Here is a 19823-nt window from a genome sequence, read left to right as displayed (position 1 = left end):
TACTCCCGCACTAAACCCTCCTCGGCGCCCTCCCGGTGCAGGGACCCCGATCCCGACCCCCCCCCGCCCCGGACCCCCCCCCCGGGACCCCCTGCTCCGCGGAGAAGGGCGCAAAGCTGCGGCCGGGGCTGCGCCCCTCGCTGCGCGCAAATCGCCGCCCCCGCCGCCGGGCTCGCCCCGCGCAACGCTGCGCGCCCCCTGCGCGGTCTGCGGCGCCCCCGCGCGGCCCCTGCGCGGCACTGCAGGGCTCGGGGGGGTTGGGGGGGGACGGGAGGGGACCCCCAGGCTGCCCCCTGCATCCCGCGGAGATTTCCGCGGGCGCGGCTTGTCTCCCGTGGCCGGCAGAAGGGGGTGCGACCCCCGGGGGACGGAGGGAGAGAGGTGGCGGGTTTGGGGGGCGCGCAGGGGGGGGGGGGGTGGCGGTGAGGTCGCCGCCGGGGGGGTGATTCCCCGCGGAAACGGCGCGGGACGCAGGGTGAGGTGAGGGACGTGGCCTTCCTGCCCGCAGGGGGCTTGGGTGAAGCGCATCTGCCCGTGGGGGCTTGGGTTTCTGCACCGTTGGGGCTGAAGGGAAAAAAAAGAGAGAGGTCAGCAGCCGGATGGAAAGAGCAGGACCTGGCTTAGCGTGGCCAACCGGGGCGCAAAAGAAGCAAATTTTGCTTTCCGCCTCATCGTGGATCTCCTGAGCTCCTTCCTGTGGGACTTGCAGCCTCCCGTAACCAGAGGGAGGCTTCACCAGACCCCAGGGCTCTGCCTGAAGGCACCGCAGCAAAGCACTGCGGAGGTCTAAAATGCACATTTAACCTTTTTTCAGGGAAATCCTGAAAGCCTTAGGGGAGGCCTCGAAGAGGCACAAACATCCTCACCAGTGGGGAACCCATCCAGCAAAGCCCCCAGCCCTGCAAGGAGGAGGCAGGGCAGGGCCATCCCAGGACATACAGCAGGACTCATGCATCCCCCAGCTGCAAACATAACATTTATTTACCAGTTTACCAAAGAGAGGTACAACCAATGCCCCCAAACCAAGCTCCTCTCCAAGAATTAGAGCACCACTTAGCCGAAAAAGTCGTGTCTTCGTATCCTCAGGAGGTGACCCCTGGTCTGCCTGCTCCTAAAGGAGATGCAACAGGAAAAACTGACGGGGAGGAAGGGGGAAGTAATTACAGGCCACTAGAGAGAAAACAAACACGCTCTGAACATAGACAAAACACTGAGCAAAGTCAAATTAATAGTGTGACAAATCAGAAGGGAAAAATGTCAGCAGAGATCAGCCGAAAGTGAACATCCTATTAAAAGCGAAAATTGAAATCATCAAAATAGTGGAGAAAGACGGAAAGGGGAAGGGATTTGAAAAGCAAACCCAAGTAAAAATAAAGGAAGGAGGTGAGAAGGAGTGAGCACTCTACCTCAATGCTCAGCAATGGTCACAGGGCAAAAAATAAAAATAAAAATAAAAAGACAGCCCCACCGTGCAGGTAGGTGACTCGGCACAGGGGCTGGTTTACACCAGGCTGGCTCCCGCTAAGCACAGTGGCATGGACAGGGTCAGAAAATCCCTACAGAAGCGGAGAGGGGTGTTTTGGGGCCTCCCCGGTGGCTCTGCAGAAGGAAGGGGCCGTGGGTGGGTAGGACGTGGGCTTGGGGAGCTGCGGTCCCCTCTAGGCAGCGCTCGCGGGGGAAATGGAGCAACAAGCACCCAGCAGCTCCAGCGGGGCGCTGCCATCCCCCAAATCATGATTTCTTTCACCGGAGCCCCGTGCAGAAGCAGGCCTGCCCCATACCAGGGAGGCTGGGGAAGCTTTGGTTATCTGGCAGCTTGAACGAGGTAACGCGACCAAATGTAAGGGGGGAAACGTAACGGGGCGACAGCAGAAAGGCCTCTGGCTGGCAACGCTGGAATAAATGAAATTTCTGAGTCAAAAATATAATCAGTTTGTGTCAGCGAGAGCAGGACCCCGACCCAGGATTGTCAGCGAGATCCCGGAGTTTCTCTTTGCTGGTCCTTCAGCTGCTTTCGTTGGGAGCCGTACTGTCAGCAAAGAGCGGGCTTCTTCCTGCCTCTCTTTGCAGGAACCACAAAGACAGGTTAACACATCAGCCTTTATAAAATCCACAAACCCATTTTTCCCTCTAAAACATAAGGAACACATTCATATTTCACTCCCATTTCTCTCCAGTCCAAAAGCACAGGGTCGGAATTAATGAGTAAAGTATTTGTGTGACGTTTTATATTGTATTGGCATTTATATAGTGCTTTTCACAGGCTTCATGTCAAAACCCTTTACAGGGCAATAAATCATATACCTTTCCTGATGAAATTGTATGTAGGCAATTGGGCACCTATCCTGCCCTCAGCAAGGTCCCGCGCGCGAGACACGGGGAGCGTGATGAAACCTGCAGAAGGGTGTCTGAAAAAATGGATGGAGGTCAGACCTTCCCCCCTCAATATCCTGCAACACGGTAAAAAGTCTTCAGAGCCCACCTGAACAGCCACAGGAAAGACCTAACCTTAACACGACAGAGCTGCTCTTACAGTCTGGATTACTCAGCATGCAAATTGAATCGGGGGTCTTACACTTAACCCCCCCGTTTTGTTTTTTTTTGCCTCTGAATTTAAACAAGATGTCCATTTCCATTGGATATAGGGATATTTAAATTGAGTTCGTTTCTGAAAGCAGTGGTCACTCCCAAGAATGAAGCCAAGTGCCAAAATCTTGGCTCTTAGGCTTTTTGTTGGCACTCACAAATATATCTTTTAATACAAAATTTGAGATGTGAAGGTGCACCTCTGCACTGCTGTCGTTGGCTTCCTTTACTGCCATTTTTTGGCTAATGAAGAGTAATGAAGTTCTGACAACAGCATGCCTGATTAGAATGACTTTTACTTGTTTATTTGCATTCCTGCACTGTTACCACAACCAGTTCTGGGAAAAAAAAAAAAACAATAAAAAAAACATTTAATGTCTTTTAGGGAAAGATGCCAGCGAAGATGATAAGAAGCTGCCGTAGGTCTTCTCTGTTGCCCTGCTGGGGAATCACAGCACTTCATCCAATTCGCAAGTTCTTTAGAGCCACTGGGTCCAAAGGGTGTTTCGCAGAGCGTCCCTCCTCGCAGACCCCACCACGTAGATGCAGTTGCCTTGGGACTGCAAAAGGCAATGGCTGAGAGGCAAATGGAAATTCTTTGCAGTAGCTCGACACGATTTAAAAACCACTTTTCCACCTCCCCTATCTGTAACGCTACAACTGATAACATTCTGCGCATACCGGCCGAGCGTTAAAACGCATTAGGTACCAACTTGGTTATGATTTATCAGCCGGAAGAACTGTTGGAATAATTTCTGAGCATGAAAGAATACAAAAAAAATTACTGTTCCCTACCAGTCGTTTAGATTACCTAATCTGAAGTCAAAGTGACTCAGAAGCAAAGCAAAGCTCGCAGGTAAGAGCACACCACCGAACCCCATCGACTTCCACGGGCTGCGTGAGAAGATCTTATCTCTCAATCCCGTGTCCGTACCCAACTTATTAGCAGTTTGAAGAATGATCTGTAAATAATACACGCACATAGACCTCACTGAGATGGATGACAGTGATAATTTAAATGGTCTTTTCAGCGGGAAACGCTATCGGCATCAATAGTTGGAGTTGAATTTTTAGAGTAACCAACACGTTAGAGCCTGTAAAACCTTTTCTTTCTGGCAGTAATACACTCAAAGATTAAATTAGACTAAATGTTTGTTACAACAAACGGATTAATGTTAGCATTCAGGATTATGCTCCCAGTCAGTGTTTATTATGTTTTTGGTCATATTTATTCTAGAGGTCTCATTTTCCTACTTCCATAATTTTTTGATCAGTTTTGCTTAAACTGGAAGCCTTTTACTTTTGACTTTAGAAATTACTATTTCTTCTTAAAACCTCTAACAGGTTACAGTATCTGGAATGAGTACTAAGGAAAAGCAAACAAGGTAGCATAAATTACTATCTAATCTACCCCATCTGACTATTTCTAAGGTACCTGTTCCTGCGGTATCGAGGTACTGGATCTCTGAGAGCATGTGATCTTCGATCTTACGTTGGACCTCTGATAATATTTTTTAATTAAACGTTTTATTTGATGCCTGCTGTAGCTAACAGGCAAATAACATCATATAAAGAATAAAAGAGAACAGGGAAGAGAAAACGGTGCCTAGATGTAGCATGTTTATTGCAATAAAACATAAAACACCATCGTCCATTCCCTGCTGAATTAAAATTGTCAGCTTCAAAGTCTGAGTAAGAATTGGTCGGGGGGGGGGGGGGAGAAAAAAAAAATAGCTCTTTCAATCTATTAACATTAAACTTGAAATTAAAAAGTTTGTTGGGGCAAGTTTGAGGTATTCACACAAATAATTCAGAAAACATATGATTTTTTCTCTTGCTTTGCTGTCCAGTTCCCAGCAAATATTCTGCTCTGTTGCTACCTTTCACTAGGACTTTCAAGACTTCCATAGTGGTTGAGCTGAACCACGCTCTTTCTTTGCCTTTGTCCTCTTTGAAATGTGTTTTTAAATTTTTTTTTTACATGGCATTCATTAATATGAAAGCATAAATGCATGGAAAATGACTGTATTCGTAGTTGATGCAACAGCTGTTTCTAAGAGGTGTTAAGAAGGAAGATAGCGTTAGAGCTCTGTTGCTTCAGTTTGTTGAGGATTATATGAAAATGCGTATCGACCAGTACATCATATCAATACAGGGCATTTACAGACAACACCTTCAGCTGGCAGAAGCCGAGTGTGCTCCATTCCTTCCCCATGAAGGGGAAGCCCAGCCCTTGCTCAGCCCTTTCTGCTGGCTGAGGATTCCCCAAAGGCTGGGTATCACCACCTCCATCACACCCAATGTACTCTGAAGTCCCGCTGCTCTAGAGCCATCAAGTACAGCATCCTGATACTATGACTACTGAGTAATCTTTTCAAAAGGTCTTTGGGAAAATTTCCACAGTATTCCCATTTGCTGCTCTATATTGTTTCTTTCATTTGCACTCATCACCCTAATCTGAGTACATTTTAATAGCACACATCTGTTCGACCGTTTCTTCTCCAGCATCTTCCCCGAGGGGGATGCTTACACGGTGTAGTGATTTGTAAGGTTTCTTTTGCCTTTGATGGACTCCAACCAAAAGCTCAGCACCGTGAGCTCCCCGGCAGCTCTGCAGGAGCAGCCTCGTGGTACCTGCTGCCCGGAGGAGGGCAGAGAACGGCATCTCACGCTTGTTGCAGGTCCGCCCTTTTCTTCAGCTTTTCCTACAGCAACCAAAGAGCTCGTAAGAGCCCAACCCATCTGGACGAAGCAGCTGGGGAAGTGCCGGTGAGGCGCTGCCAGGCCCTGGAGCTGCTGCAGCCGCAGCTCGGAGCCCCGCGGAGGGCACAGAGCTGCTCTGTTCCCATGTCCTGCTCAGCCAGAGCAGCCAGCCTCCACACCGGGGCATCTGGCTGAAGGACGAATGATAAAACCCTATAGAAAAGGCAGGAAAGCAAAGATCTGGTTTTCTCCTTCCTCGCATTTCCTAAGGTATCTGTGGTTTAGCCTTTTAGTTTTCGTTGCACAGGAATGTTCCTTAAGCTTATTTCACAGCAGGCTGTAAGGATGAGAGCTCGTTCATCAAGAGCAATACCTCAGATGCATGCAAATTTCATGACAGAGTGCTGAAGTGCGAAGAAGAAAAATAATTTTTCCCATCCCAGAAATCATTTCAAAATTTCAGAATTTTTCCCAAATGCAGCAAGACGCACTTAGAAGTGGGTTCTGTTCGTTGCTTTTGGCTTATTTGTTTTGTTTTTACGGAAGCACAGGAAAAGTAAAGAGCACTCTAGTAACACTGCAACCCAGACTTAGGGCTCTCCAGGAACATGAAGATTTGGGGTTTAAGTTCTTCTTCTCAGACGGGCACTCAGGGTTAGGACACACTCCCTCTCAATTCTAGCCTGAAAACAAACTTTTTATTACAAAAGTTTCACTGAAGCTGGCATGTTCCCACCAAATGCTTCAGTGGTGAGAAATAAAGAGTTCCCGAGTGTAAAGCGCTGCCAAAAAAAGTCCCGATCATTTCTAGCCAGTGAGCAAGCAAATGTCTTGCTTTACATCAGGAGAGAAGGATCTCTGTGTCCCAGCGGTGCTGTAAGCACATGCCTCAGCTTCCCCCAGCTATTTGCTTCTGCCTCCGCTCAGTTAGGTGCCAAAAATAATGGGGGGTCATTTTCAAACATACTTGCAGTTTGTATTGTAAATGCTTATACAAAAAGCATGAATAAAGGACACAGAAAATTACCATGACCTTTAATCTATCCTGTCACAGTGATTTCTGTTTTTTTCTCACATACGTACACATATATGTGTGTGTGTGCGTATACACATACACACCCGTTCATGATGTGTGAAGAGATTTTAGAAATAAATCTCTCTCAAATATTTACTCTTCAAACCCATATGACTTTTTAAAAGAGAAGTGGGATCCAGGGTAGGGTGCAAAGATCACGTCCGAGATCCTGAGGCTGATCAATATCAGCCGAGCTCGTTTTAAGCCAGTACAGCTAGATATTTTGGGGAGGGTATTAGTTTCTTGTCCGTACTTCCAGGAGTGGCCGTTTGAGGAGCCCAGGGTGCTGAGCCAGCACTTCCAGCGCCCACCGCTGCGATGGCCAGTTGTGAATGCTGGGTGCAGCTGGGGACTTTGTGCTGCTCCTTATTAGACTCAACCCACAAAAACAGCAGCTGGAACACACCAGCCAACCCATGCTAACCCTGTCTCTTGCCAAATACCTTTGGTTCCCGAAGCAGTCACCGCTGCACCTGCCGTCGATATCCCCGACAAAGCAGGTACTGGCGGAGAGAAGAGCCCCGTGCCACCGGCAGGAGAGCACCTCCTCTGCCTGCTCCCTGAGAACACAAGAGCAAAAGGAGTCCCCCTTTCTCCTTGAAGAAGAGCTAGTGTGTCCAAGACAAACTCGCAAGAACTCTGTCCCTTCATATAATTTTTAATTAATTCTACCTTAATTCTCAGACAGCAGTCTGAGAAGCTGCAGCATTATATATATACGTCCTCCTTGTGTTTCACTGTTTACATTGTGTTATTCTCTGGCTATTTCCCAACCTTATTCACCCACCCTGGAGATCAATTTGTACACCAAAATAAAGTATGATCTTATCTTTGAGCCGCACAGAAAACCGAAACAAAATTTCTCACGGGAGGCAGGGGTTAAGGCACGGGACTGGGTGTCGGAGAAGTGCTGTTCTATTCTTGGCTCTACCACTCACTTGCTGTGGGAGCTTGTGGAGCAAGATATAGAGCAGGAATGGAGACCGTAGCCAATAAATTCCTCCCCTGCAACTTTTCCTCTTTCATTATGCATGAGAGTGAGCATTTCCAGCGTTCGAGCATAGATCTGAAAGCTGGGGAAATGCCACTCGACCGAAATACAGAACCAGCAGAAAAAGAAAATGAGTGGAAAACATCAATTACAAAGCTCTGAAGTACTGAAAGAGGATGTCTACTCACACAGCAAGAACGGTGGGCCAGATCCAGCCCCGGGCTCAGCAGGCACACCACCACGCGCTGCCCTGGGCTCTCTGTGCCTGGTCCCAGAGCCATGGGCAGGTTCCCTGCAACAGCAAGCAATGAAACCCTGGCAAAGGTCTTCGGCCTGAGAGGTTCTGGTTTGTTTAGAAAAAAAAAAAAAATAGAACCTATGCTTTGTTTTTTAAATAAGCGATCTGGCTTTTAGAAAGTAAAAAATAAAATTTATTAGGGCAACTTTGATTCAAAAGCCACGGTTCAGACCGTATCCAGATCTGGAGCAGCCAACAAACTGCCTCAATTAAGGACAAGCTCTCAGCTGGCTCCCGCTGGAAGCAGCATTGCCTTGTGCTCCAAGAGGGACAGACCAGACAGTAATTGCTGCTTTGGATAACAGCTCTGATGGGATGCACACAGCTGCAGCAACTCTTACAGATTTGGGGAATTAAAGAACAATCAAGCACACAGGTCCTCATTTAGGCACCGTGGGGGAAGGCTCTTACACCACTATGCCAGCTAAAGATTGAAGAGTGAGATCTTTGCAGCTGTGGTGTTCTGTGTGTAAAATGTATTGTCACGAAACTGATTTATCCTTATTTATTTTTAATCATTTTACCACCTACTCAGAGGATCTGCACAGCATCCCGCTTTGAGGCGTGCTCTCGATGGTCAGTGCAGCCTCAGCCCACCTGCTGACAGCTCTGCAGCCTGCTCCTGGACCAGGTAGGCTGAGAGAAGCAGCACGCTAACCCATTTCTACAATATTCTTCAATGTCAACCTTGTTTTCAAAATTGTGGATGTGATACATGGGAATAGCATGCGCCTTGTTTTAAAAGAAACTGGCCTTGGGAAGAAGAGCTAGCTTCTTGATACATAGGAACAATTCTTTCAATTTCATGCTTCTTATAATTTTCTATATTCTACTTGCAGAAATATCAGGCGACCATAGTCTTTAATTGTTAACCTAAGTGCAATGCATGCCTGGTATATAACAATTATTTCTTAATAAAGTATAACTATTAAAAAAAAAAATTCAACAGTATCGGCCTGTGCAACTGAAACTGTTAATTTACCTAAGGGATTATTTCAACATATATGTATATTAGGCATTATATAAAACCTAAGATTTCTTGGGAAATTATCAACAAAGGCAAGATTTTTTCAAACCCACTCTTTACTGATTGCATTATCAAATACAATTTTATTTGCTTGAATCTTCTGGGAAGGATATGATTTTAATAATGCATAAAAGGCTTGCCTCGTAGTTGGCTGTTGGCTTTTACTTGATACTTAATGTAATCTGTAATTACTCTAGCAGCTCCTGTGTTGGCTAGTGCGTTAAGGTCGCTGGAAAGCTGCGCTGTGTTGTACTTGGTGTACACGAACATCCTTCTGGTGATTGATGGCTACACCCTACGGAAATGTTTTAATTCTGTCCTTGAAGCTTGCCTTCAGGAACACTGTCAGTACGTATTCTTCCTTGTCGAGCAGCACACGGCGCTTGGGAATCCGCAGCAGCCCGAGGTCCCTGGCTTCTACCCATGGGCATTCAACAACCTCTCCTCTGGGCTTCGGGTTCAGTTCCCAAGCCTTCAACCAATGGACTTCCCTACCTCTGATTTACTAGAAAGGGCTAGTTTAAAAGGTGTGCTTAGGACACGATGATTCCCATGAAAAAGCAGTAACAGCTGGTAAATCACAAACCCAACCATGGGGTTCCAAGAAATAATGTGTGCCCTTCTCAGTCCAACAGGTCGCTCACAATTACGCCAAGCCTTTGCCATGTCCAATATCTTGCCTTCACTTTGATGTTATGTGCTGCAGTAATCTGTCCAGAACCCAGTCAATCTGAATAGATGTACAGAAAAATAGCTAAGGCTACTGTCCTTAATTGTTTGTGTTTTACTTTGCACGGTTATTTAGGAAAATACTTGAAGCCGTCACTATACTTAAAAAATAATGTTGCAGAACTTGGCTTCAGGAGGGCAGAATTCCACTTTTTATGTATTGTTCCCTTTTGCAATAACTCCTCTTTAAACCATATTCCTGAGCTATCTGAAACCCTTGGCCAGAACCTGCAGTTGAGAGGCACAGTTAAAATGCTTCAAACTGGCTGATATTACAAGACTAAACCCTACTTTAAAGACGTTTAACGTTACCACGCGGCAGCCAAGCCCTCCAACACGGCAGGTTTGCAAGCCAGCAAGTCACCTGCAGCTTCTCATGTCATCTGCTCCAGTGACACCACCGAGATAAACTTGAAAATAGGAACAAAGCACTGGAAATATTCCAGAGCTGCCGTATCCCAGAGGTTATTTAACTTGGACTTCACACTCCTAAGATTTCCATGAAATAGGCTGAGAACTGAAACAGTAGTCGATATTAAGCACAGGATCAGTAATTTAACTGTTACTCCACATTTTTTTTTACAATCCTCACTGGATGTGAACCAACTTTTTGTCCTGGTGATACAACTTTGCCACCTGAAAAATGACATTTCCAAGAGAAAAAAAAAAAAATCAGTATGGAAAGTCCTGTGGTGAATGAAAAAACAACTTGGCAGAAAAAGAGATAATTTTGAAAAGCTGATTAATGGGTAGGGGGTTTTTTGTTTGTTTGTTTTTCTGTACTTCATAACAATTTCTGCACTAGATACCATTACCTTTGGATTCTGTGGGTTTTCCAGGAAAATTGTTCACTGAAAGCTCTGTGTGCTTTCAACAAGCAAAATCAAGAGCAAGACTCCACTTGTCATTTACCAGTATTTGCCATCCATTTTTGGCAGTTTCAGATTCATGGTTTCTACTCCCCCTGAAAGCAATTAGAACAGTGATTTACAAGTCATAGGAACAGAAATTTGTAAAATCCTTTATCAGTATATTTCAATATTAAACACAATAAAAAATTAACTCCACCTCCAATAAAACAAACAAAAGGCTCTGGTTTTAAATATTTTTTTTTTCAGTGTAGAACTTGATGTTTTGGCTTGTTGGTTACCTGTTTTCTCAGTGAAATTCATTCATTTCACGTTCACTAACTGACCCACTCTTCTGTGGAGATGGGTGTCCTCACCTCCAGCTCTAGCCAAGAGCAACTAGTTTTTTTTTCCCTTGTATCTCTCAGCTCATGTTGCCAATGATGTAGATACTTCTAGGGACCAGCTGAATTTAAATTGCAGACAAGTCAAGAGTATTTGTTATAGTATCGATTCATCTTAACACTTATTCCAAGCTGGAACATGGCAAGACCAGCACAAATGGAAACTAAATATATTCTCATTCGGGTCTAATGAAAGAGCAGGGAGCTTTTAAACATTGCTCTCTGTAACTGCTAAGTGACTGCTGCACACAGTCTTTGCATGAGCCTTGTGATTGTCTCCACTGAAAATTAATTTTGTTGTACTCATCATTGATGTATTGCATCATTCTTGTCACCAGAAAAACACAAAGAGGCTGAGTAACAAAACACTAATATTTCTAGATCCTAGGAGGGAGTCTGCAGGTTCATTTTTTTACTGCAAATAAAAATCACCATACCAAAAAAAAAATAATACACATTAATACAGAAGGAAAGTGTTATTCAATACAGCAGTGAGAACCCCAGCTACCTGTAAGGCCCTCCTGTAATTACCGATAATTTACTGGGAGCAGAATCAAGGAACTGGAGCATGCAACTTCAACACTATAAGAAAATAAAAATTAAAAATAAAAATTGGCCAGAATAAACAGAGAAAGCATGAAAACGGTGATTTTCTGGCACTCCCTGTAAAAGGAAGAGTTAAATTAATCCATGAAAAGATCCTATCAGCTCTGACTCCTCTGAGTTATTAATTGAACACCTTCTTGGAAACAGGTAGATAAAGACGTGTACCTTGGGGAACGAGATAAGAGTGAAAGGAAAGGGAGAGAAATTAGCAGAGTTTTGCCAGTTCACTCCCTTAATTGTCAGGCTAGGCTTGTTCAAAGCTGCTCGGAGAAGCATAATACCAAGTGGTAACTAAAGTGCAGGCTGATGATGCAGAAGATAAAAACTTCAGGATTATACTCAAACATACTTATCTTTAGACACATAAGAGGCTGTAAAGCCAGCTGAACGATATAAAGCTGTTCTGCAACAAGACAAATGTATACTCCATGTGTTATAAGCAGTTCAAGCTGCTTCCTGTGATGAAAAACATGGACTGTACGGTAGACGTGGTGTAGCTAAGTACAATAGATCCCATGATACAGTTGTTTAAAGGAATATTAGAGTGATGAAAGAAGTGATGGAATTCCTCGCTTTAGGAGGCTCAGAGGCTGAAACGGAGAGAAAAGGTTTAAGTGTGCTGGCTGGGTAAATATTCCTGGTCCTGGAAGTCTGCAGCACAGGCTTTACACGGGAATATCCTGGCCTGGCAGGGGACAGCAGCGGGGACAGCGCTGGGCAGCACTTCTCACGCACAGACCTCGGAGGAGGAGGCTGGTGTCACCACCACCTCTTCGCAGGTGGAGGATCCACCAAGCAAAAGGGCTCAGCAGGGCACTTCAGGAGTCTGCAGCAGATTGGGACCAAACCCCCTTCGTTTCAGTTGGTTTTTGCCCTTTCTGCCCTATTTTGTCCCCCTCAGAGCACAGCGAAGCATCCAAATGCACAATTCACATACCACCAATGCAAGAAAAACAAAAATAATAATAATAATAAAAAAACTTTATTGGAATACTAATCGCTGCTCTCAAATGTTTGCTCCCAAATTATCATAGCCGCCAATATTCCATCGTTAATGTACGAGTCTGATTATCTTTCCAACAAAATACAGAGAAGTGCTGCCTTTAAACTTGTTATCATGGCAAAACAGAACGCGATGATAACGCACCAGAACTTTGGTTTGCAGCTGTGAAATTCCCCAAAGTCTTGTGACTTGGTTACAACTTTGTTATAGAGGGTTACCTTCCTCCCTCCCACACCTCCCACATTTGTGTTTGGAAAACAAAGTATACACCTCACAAAAGCAAACTGCAAATCTGTTTAAAGGAGTGAGACATGGGGAGGGCAACAAACTGACAAACTAGAAAGGCTAACATTTGCACCTCCAGTGTCAAATTATGCAGTGCCTTTGTAGAGGAAAAAATGAAATTGAAGAACTGCAAATGTTAATCTCTGAGTATATTTTCAATGGATTTTAAGGTTTCAAACTAATTTGTCAAGGTTTAAAGCTTATGAACAGGAAAAAAAATATATTTAATTTGAGGAAAGATATGTTTTAATTATTTTTTAGTCCAAACAGGATGAAAATTAGTACTGATTAGAGCAATCTTGAAAAGTAATAAAAAATTGTTTTTTAAAACAATTGTTTTTTAATTTAAATTAAAAAAAAAATAAAACAATTTTTAAACAGCATGCCTTAATGACCTGAGCTTTGCTAAAATGTACATTAAAAATGCATTTTTAATGCCTTCTTACATAGGGATGACAATTCATTACAGTGCATTGCTACGAAGCTTAAATAACATCTTTCAGAATTTTTACTTTGAAGTGGATTCTATAAAAAAAAATATTTAAATTGCAAAGGTTGTTATTTAATGGCAGTTTACCTGTACTTGAAAAAATAATGTTTTTACAAAGAGTTTCCCTTCAAATCCGTAGCCAAGCCTGATCCTGCTTACACATACATTCTGCAACGCATTGAGCTCTGCTCCCATGTTTTACAGATGAACAGCTATTGCCATCTACTGTTGGAAAAACCATCAGCAGCAGGAGCCTATCCGACTGCCCGCCTTCAGAGCACAGCCAAAATGTAGAAAACAGATGATCAAGCCGTAGCAGAGCAGCTTACTCCATCGAAAACTGAACTACAAGATTCAACTGAACAAGGAGAGGCAGAAAAGGAGTCTCTTACTCCTAAATCACTCACTTTACGTCTGGCATACCTGGGAACTATGCATAAATCCAGACTTCAACAACTGTTCTTTTTGAACGGATCAGTTTGTAAAATTCCCCCAAGTTCTGTGGCTGGAGTCGAATCACACAAAGTAAAAGATTACCGAATAAAGCTTAATTTTAAGGTACCGTTAGACCGAAGCTACTGTCGTGCCTGTGTGAGCTGAGAACGACAACTGCAGAAGGCAAAAGTCGCCCCCACTTTCCCAGTGCAAGGGCCAGGTACCACTGAGCTCCTGCTTGCAGACAGACCTGGTCTGACCCAGCAAGCGGGTCAAAGCCACCCTGCACAGGGCCAAACCCAGATAACACCCGCAGAGTTCGCTGAGGTGCCTCTGTCATAGGTACAGCATTGCACAGGATTGTTTTCTCCAGGCAGCTTTTGGATAAAACAACTCGCAGCTCTGCTACGTCAAGCTGAATGCGAGCAGTGTAAAGGAAAGCACAAGAAATTCATTATGTGCTTAAACAGCCTTTAGTCCGGATTTTTAACACGTGCAAAGATTAGATTGCATGACTTCACGTTGCCATTAGGTTTCTGAAACATGGCTGAGATGCATTCTTTTTGCCATTCTTTCTGCTGATAAATGCCCTTAGATACGACACCCAGCACCTTTTGAACGTGCCCCTTGTTGAGGCGAGCTCCCAACAGCATTCGGGTAGGTTCTATTAATGTTTGCCAGACCTGTCAGAGGTTAAACAGCCTTTGAATTAAACCATTCTTTACTCTTTGATAATTATTATTTCTTCTTAAGACACTTTTTGTTGTCTCATAAGCAAGGTCAGCTTGAACTGTTTTGTTAGACTGAGTGCTGCAGTTCAATGTTAACTCCACTTGCACTGCTCCTACAATGCCTGCACGTCCTGGCATCCTTGTCCATGGCTTTTGGAAATACTTAGCAGAGTTTTCAATAATTGAAAAGAAACCCGGCTTTTCTGTTGTTTATTTGAAGAACGCAGTAAAGTGTATTTGGAGTTTGCACACAAAGACATGCCGGGATGTGAATCTATACCAATTTACTGAAATTCACGTATCTTCGCACATGAACCTCTTGAACAGATTTGGACCTTTCTTATTTTGGTTTGTTGTGTACTGGCAAATCACGTACATCCCAATCATGAACGGCTCTAAATTAACGCAAGAAAGCTAAAATGCAAATTGGAAACAGCTTAGTGAAAGCAGCGTGAGATGAAATACTGCTGCTTTCATACACAGTGAGCTCTTCGGAGTGGAAAAGCGTTGTTGTGATGCCAGGAGGGCACCGCTGCTGGGGGTTTGCTGCAGGCAGAGCCCAAGGGAGACCCAGGCTTGGAGCACAGCTCAGGACCCCACATGCCACCGAGTGCCGCAGGCAGAATAACCCACTCCCATGGGGGAGGTAAGCTCACCCGCCCAACGTCCCCAAATCTATCCGCTCCTGAAACACCCTCAGAAGAGGGCTCTTCGCACAAGTGCTGCAATGTCACACCTGCTGCTAACCCCCGGCTCCCACGGAGAAAGCCTCCTAAGGGATTTAACCCACATGGTGCTGTTTGTTTTTTTCTTTTTAACATTCTCAACAGAAAGGAAAAAAAAAATCCCTCAGTCTCAAAGGGATAAAAAGCCAAATTAAAACAAAAAAAACTCTAGGATATTAAGAAAAAGCATGCCACACCAGAAATATGGCCGTGCAATGGGAACAGACTTTTTACTAGGGCATGGTGAGGCCATTTCTTAACGCTAGCATGACAGAAGTTGCTGCATCACCTTTGGCCAAAGCACTTTCCATGCACCCAAACCAGGTGTCATGCGACTGATCTCGAACAGTGAAAACATCTGTCTTCAGCAGATGTGAGCAAGGCGTCCTTCAAAGTTCAGCACCTAAACAATCTTTAGAGGACCTCCTAACTTCTTTGCATTAATTTCCAGGCAGCTGACACTTGATAATAAATCAGCCAGGACACTCAACCCTAGTTCCCAAGTCATCTGGATGGCAGCCTGGAGAACGAACCTCAGAAAGGTGCGTCGATAATTTCCTTGAGCACACGTACTCCTCCCAAATGTCGTCACCCCTCTGTATTACTTTGTGCCCCGCAGCTAGTGGCGATAAACTCCTCGGTGCACGCGAGCTTCAAACTAGCGAATACATTTAAAACAAAAACAAACAAACAAAACCCGACATCAAGCGGGTATATTAACAAGAGCACTCATGCTCTGCAGGGAAGAAAATCCGCCTAACGCCAAGCGATTGATGCAGACCTGCTTCCCAGGCTGCTGACTCTCACCGGAGCTGCTTCTCCCCTTCCCCTTAGAGGAGAGCCATCAGCTGCAATTCCTTTGATATGCAATGGTAGGTATCACTTGCAAATGGCTTTAAACTACTCTGGGAGAAAAAAAAAATGCTGAGAATTTCTGTTACAATTCTTAAAAAGCTGCTGTCTTCCCTTTCTGGGCTGTTTCGGTGATCATTAGGCACAGGAAGGAGGCTGCCGAATACCCTTCAGGAACAGCAGATTCAGCTATGTTTGTGCAAAGTCTTCCCTGCTACAATAAACAGGCAGAAATAAAAGTAGACCAAGTTCTCCATTTCTAAATGTTTATTCTCTGGTACATGAATAAGCTGAACATACCTTCACTTTTTCATGCATACACAAAGCTGTAGTTTAAGCTTATCACCACTTTCAGAAGCAACATGGAAAAAAAAAAATACACACACACACAAAAAAAAAATGGTGAATGCCACGAGAGACACATTCCATGAAACAATGTTTTGTCCCAGTACTTGTATAGCAAGGAAAACTTCATTTGAAAAAACAAGCATTAAGCACGTGAAGTATCTTGGCTTTGCAATTACAAGTCTGATGAAGTATCTCTTTCCAAGTGAAATCTGTTGCTCAGAAACAAGCTATAAAACACTGAAAACGTGTTACTTTGAAACTAGAAGGCATGTTACCAAACCGCGGCGCAGCCAGGTCAGGTTTGTTGAGAGAGGTTCAGTTCCTGCTAACAGGAAGGAGCTACACATCTTCAAGCAGATGATACGGGACTCTCGCATTTCCACTCATTCGGGCAATAGGTTTCTTTCCAACAGTTTCACAAAAATTAAGTGCCCAAGTTCACCAATCCTCTGTGCAAAGAAAGAAGAAAAGACCACAAGATGGCACTGGTCAAACGCACAGGAAAGCGTCGGACGGGTGATAAAACACGAGCATCGAGCCGCGTTCCACCCAAGTTTCTAGGGCCATGTCTCTGCCCCGCTGAGGTGCGATCTGTGGCGAGCGGCGCATGCTTGGCTCCCATCACGCGTGACGTGCACGTGGCTTTGTATTTCTGGCGAGTTTTCTGTAAGAGGTTGGTCCCGGCTGGAGAAAACCTTCCTCAGGCGGTGATTTGGGCCTTGGAGCTACGCGCAGAGCCTGTCGGTCAGGACGAGCATGGCAAGACCAGCTCTTCGCACCACGACGGTGCAGCTCGGTGCGTGGCAGCTTCACGCGCTGCTGGGCAGCATCCTTGGCCTGGAGGGGAGGCGGCTCCAGACAAGCCTGGACGCTTTTTCCTGTGGATCCGTCGTCATTCGCTTCTCCACACCTTCTCCAAGTATTTATCGCCAGCTGCCCGTCCTTGGATGCTCGCACGTTCCTCAAGGCCCCATCAAGTCCCGCAAGTCCGCATCAAGTCCACATCATTGCCAGGCCCTCCATGACAAGATCAGCCGTACAACGAGCCTCCCGCTGCCCGTTTCCTAGTCAGGGACAGAGAGAGGGGACCCCGCGGTGTCCCTCCGTCTGTCCCCCGTCCCCTCAGGGCCCTGCCCGACCCCTGCCCGCCCGGGGGTCGCCTCAGAGCCCCCAGTGGTGTTGGAGCGTGGCCGGCTGTGCACCCCACGGCGGAGGGGTTGCAGGAAAGCCGCCGCCGTTCCCTTTTTGTTCTGCTGGGGCGATCCCGGCAGCTGGGGGCTGGGGACCCCCCGGTCCTGTGCCCCCCGTGCCACAGCCCGGGCTGACAGAGGCGAGCTCTTCGCGGCGGCAGGGGCAGGCGAGGCCGGCCGACCGCGGCCTGAGGGTGGCGGGGCAGCGGGGGGCTCGGCGGGGGGCCCCCGGCAGCCGGGAACCCCAGACCGGACGAGCAGGAGTCGAGCCCTCGCTGACGTTTTTTGTTTGTTGGGTTTTTTGGTGTTGTTGTTGTTTCTTTATTTCCTTTATTTTTCCATTTCGGTGCCACCGCAGACCACCCGCCCCGCTCCCTCCCATCCTCCCTGCCCCTCCACACCCCCTCGCCGGTCCCGCCGCCGCCGCCGCCCCCCTCACAGCCTCCCGCCTCCTCCCTCCCCCCGTTCCCTTCCCTGGCGGCTCCCCTCGCCCGCTGAAAGCCAGCGACCAAAACAGCGGGCGGGCGCAGGGAGCGCAGCGGCCGCCATTAGGGTTAGATCCGCTCGGGCCTCCCACCAGCCACGCGGCCCGCCCGCAGCCCCCCGCGTGCGGCTTTTATACGGCGGGCAGCCGCGCCCCCATTGGACGAGGCGGCACCCTCCTCCGCCGCCATTGGGCGAGAGGGGGCCAGGGGGCGGGGCGGGGAGAGCGGCGGGAGTTTGGAAGGCTAGGGTTAACCGCCCGCCGGCTGCACCACGTGCTCCGCGGCGCGCGCTGGGATGGGGTCTCACCCCCCCCCCCCCCCCCCCCCCCCCGCCCCCGCCCCTCCCCTCATGGGGTCCGGGCTTGGGGTTTGGGACCGGGACCTGGGGTCGGGGGTTAGGAACCGGGAGCTGGGGTCTCGGGGGCAGAGACCTGGTGGTTGGGGGGTTTGGGGTTTGGGGTCTAGTGCTGGGGCTGGGGGTCGGGAGATGGGGTGTAGGGGCAGAGACCTGGGGGCTGGGGGCTGGGGCTCGGGGCTCGGGGTCGGCACCTGCTGGCTGAGGTCCAAGGGTTCAGGAGGTGGAGTCAGGGGCTGGGAAACAGGGGGTGGGAGCTGGGGTCTAGGGGCGGACACCTGGGGGCTCGGGTTTGGGGTTTAGAATTTGGGGATTGGGGCTGGGGCTGGGCTCAGGGGCTGGAATCTGCGCCTAAAACCACCCCAGGAGGTAGATTTGGCACTGTAAGGAAAAGCGGTTTCAAATGACACTTTAGTGTGAAATATTAACCCAAGGTGTGGCGTTCTATTTACTTACGTATGCAGGTTTAAATACATTGAAAATGAATTGGATTATTTTGAAAATCAAGATCTCCAAGTTTCTCTGTCACGTGAGTGCTGTGATTTTTGGTGGTAGCGCTCTTTCTCAGTCAGCAACGAAGATTGTCGACGTGGTTCAAATAAAAGCCCAATAGGTGTCAGATCCAGCTCTTCTGCAGTGAGGTGGTGGCAGTCTGTCTCCCCGATTCGCTGCCTGAAGGAGAGAAGGAAAGGATGCTCTGTCAGCCTGCGTGCTCCAAGCGGTTACCTGCTTTTGCCTGAAACCATACCAGACTACACGGGGCCTTTTCTCACATGAAAAGCGTTATAAAGAAAGGCACCACAAACCCGCGGCACTGCCGTTAGGAATACAAACAGCTTATTTATTTCCGCAGCCCCCCAGCCACGCCACGGCCGCCTGTGGCAGAAGGGGCAGCGGGCAGCAGCACGGAGGAGCTGTGCTGTGGGGCCTGCCCTCGGCTGAGGGGCTCGGGGGTGAGCGGGGAGCTCTGGGGGTGCAGAGGAAGGAAGGAAAGTGCTGGGCCTTGAGGGAACGGCCTCACGTTGAGCCAGGAGAGGTTCAGGTTGGAAATGAGGAGATATTTCCTCTCAGAAAGAGCAGCCAGGCGTTGGGATGGGTTGCCCAGGGAGGTGGTGGCGTCGCCATCCCTGGGGATGTTCAAGACAAGGTTGGACGTGGTGCTTGGGGACATGGTTCAGTGGGTGACATTGCTGGTAGGGGGGTGGTTGGAACAAGTGATCTTGGAGCTCTTTCCAACCTAGATGATTTTGGGATTCCGGGGGGAGAGGTCCCCAGCCTGCAGTGAGGTAGGTGCCATGAGGGGATCGCTGGAGGGCCTCAGTACAAGTGGAGTTTCCGTAGTGTAGTGGTTATCACGTTCGCCTAACACGCGAAAGGTCCCCGGTTCGAAACCGGGCGGAAACACCGGCGGGTGGATCGCATTTTCTTTTTTTTTTTTTCCTTTTCTTTCTTTGATGTGACTCTGGAAAGTAACGGAGGTCCGCCGGCGCTGCGGAACCGGCGCCCCGAATTACTTTGAACTGGAAGCACCAACGCGGCGGGACGTTAGAGCCTTCAGTTCCCAGCGGGACTACATCCCCCAGCATGCACAGCTCCCTAACACCGTAGACCCCAGCGCTGCCACGCCGCGCTGCATCACGGGAGTTGTAGTCCGCGC

At 47.4% G+C, this 19823-nt stretch overlaps 2 long non-coding RNA genes across 2 annotated transcripts; one reads left to right on the top strand and one right to left on the bottom strand.

Annotated features, from left to right (window-relative positions):
* Window positions 1-1145: 1145 nt before the first annotated feature.
* On the bottom strand, window positions 1146-7939 carry LOC310904262. Its single transcript, XR_014588142.1, has 3 exons — window positions 7544-7939; window positions 3398-3548; window positions 1146-3146 (listed from the first exon to the last, which is right to left on the bottom strand). It is a non-coding gene; the product is annotated as an uncharacterized lncRNA (long non-coding RNA).
* Window positions 7940-8145: 206 nt separating this feature from the next.
* On the top strand, window positions 8146-9963 carry LOC310904263. The gene is made up of 2 exons (XR_014588143.1): window positions 8146-8284; window positions 8878-9963. It is a non-coding gene; the product is annotated as an uncharacterized lncRNA (long non-coding RNA).
* The last annotated feature ends 9860 nt before the right edge of the window (window positions 9964-19823 follow it).

This window comes from Anser anser (genome assembly GCF_964211835.1).
Source record: "Anser anser genome assembly, chromosome: 9".
Classification (NCBI taxonomy): domain Eukaryota; kingdom Metazoa; phylum Chordata; class Aves; order Anseriformes; family Anatidae; genus Anser; species Anser anser.
Note: the sequence above shows the minus strand (reverse complement) of the source record. Positions and strands in the feature narration are given on the sequence as shown.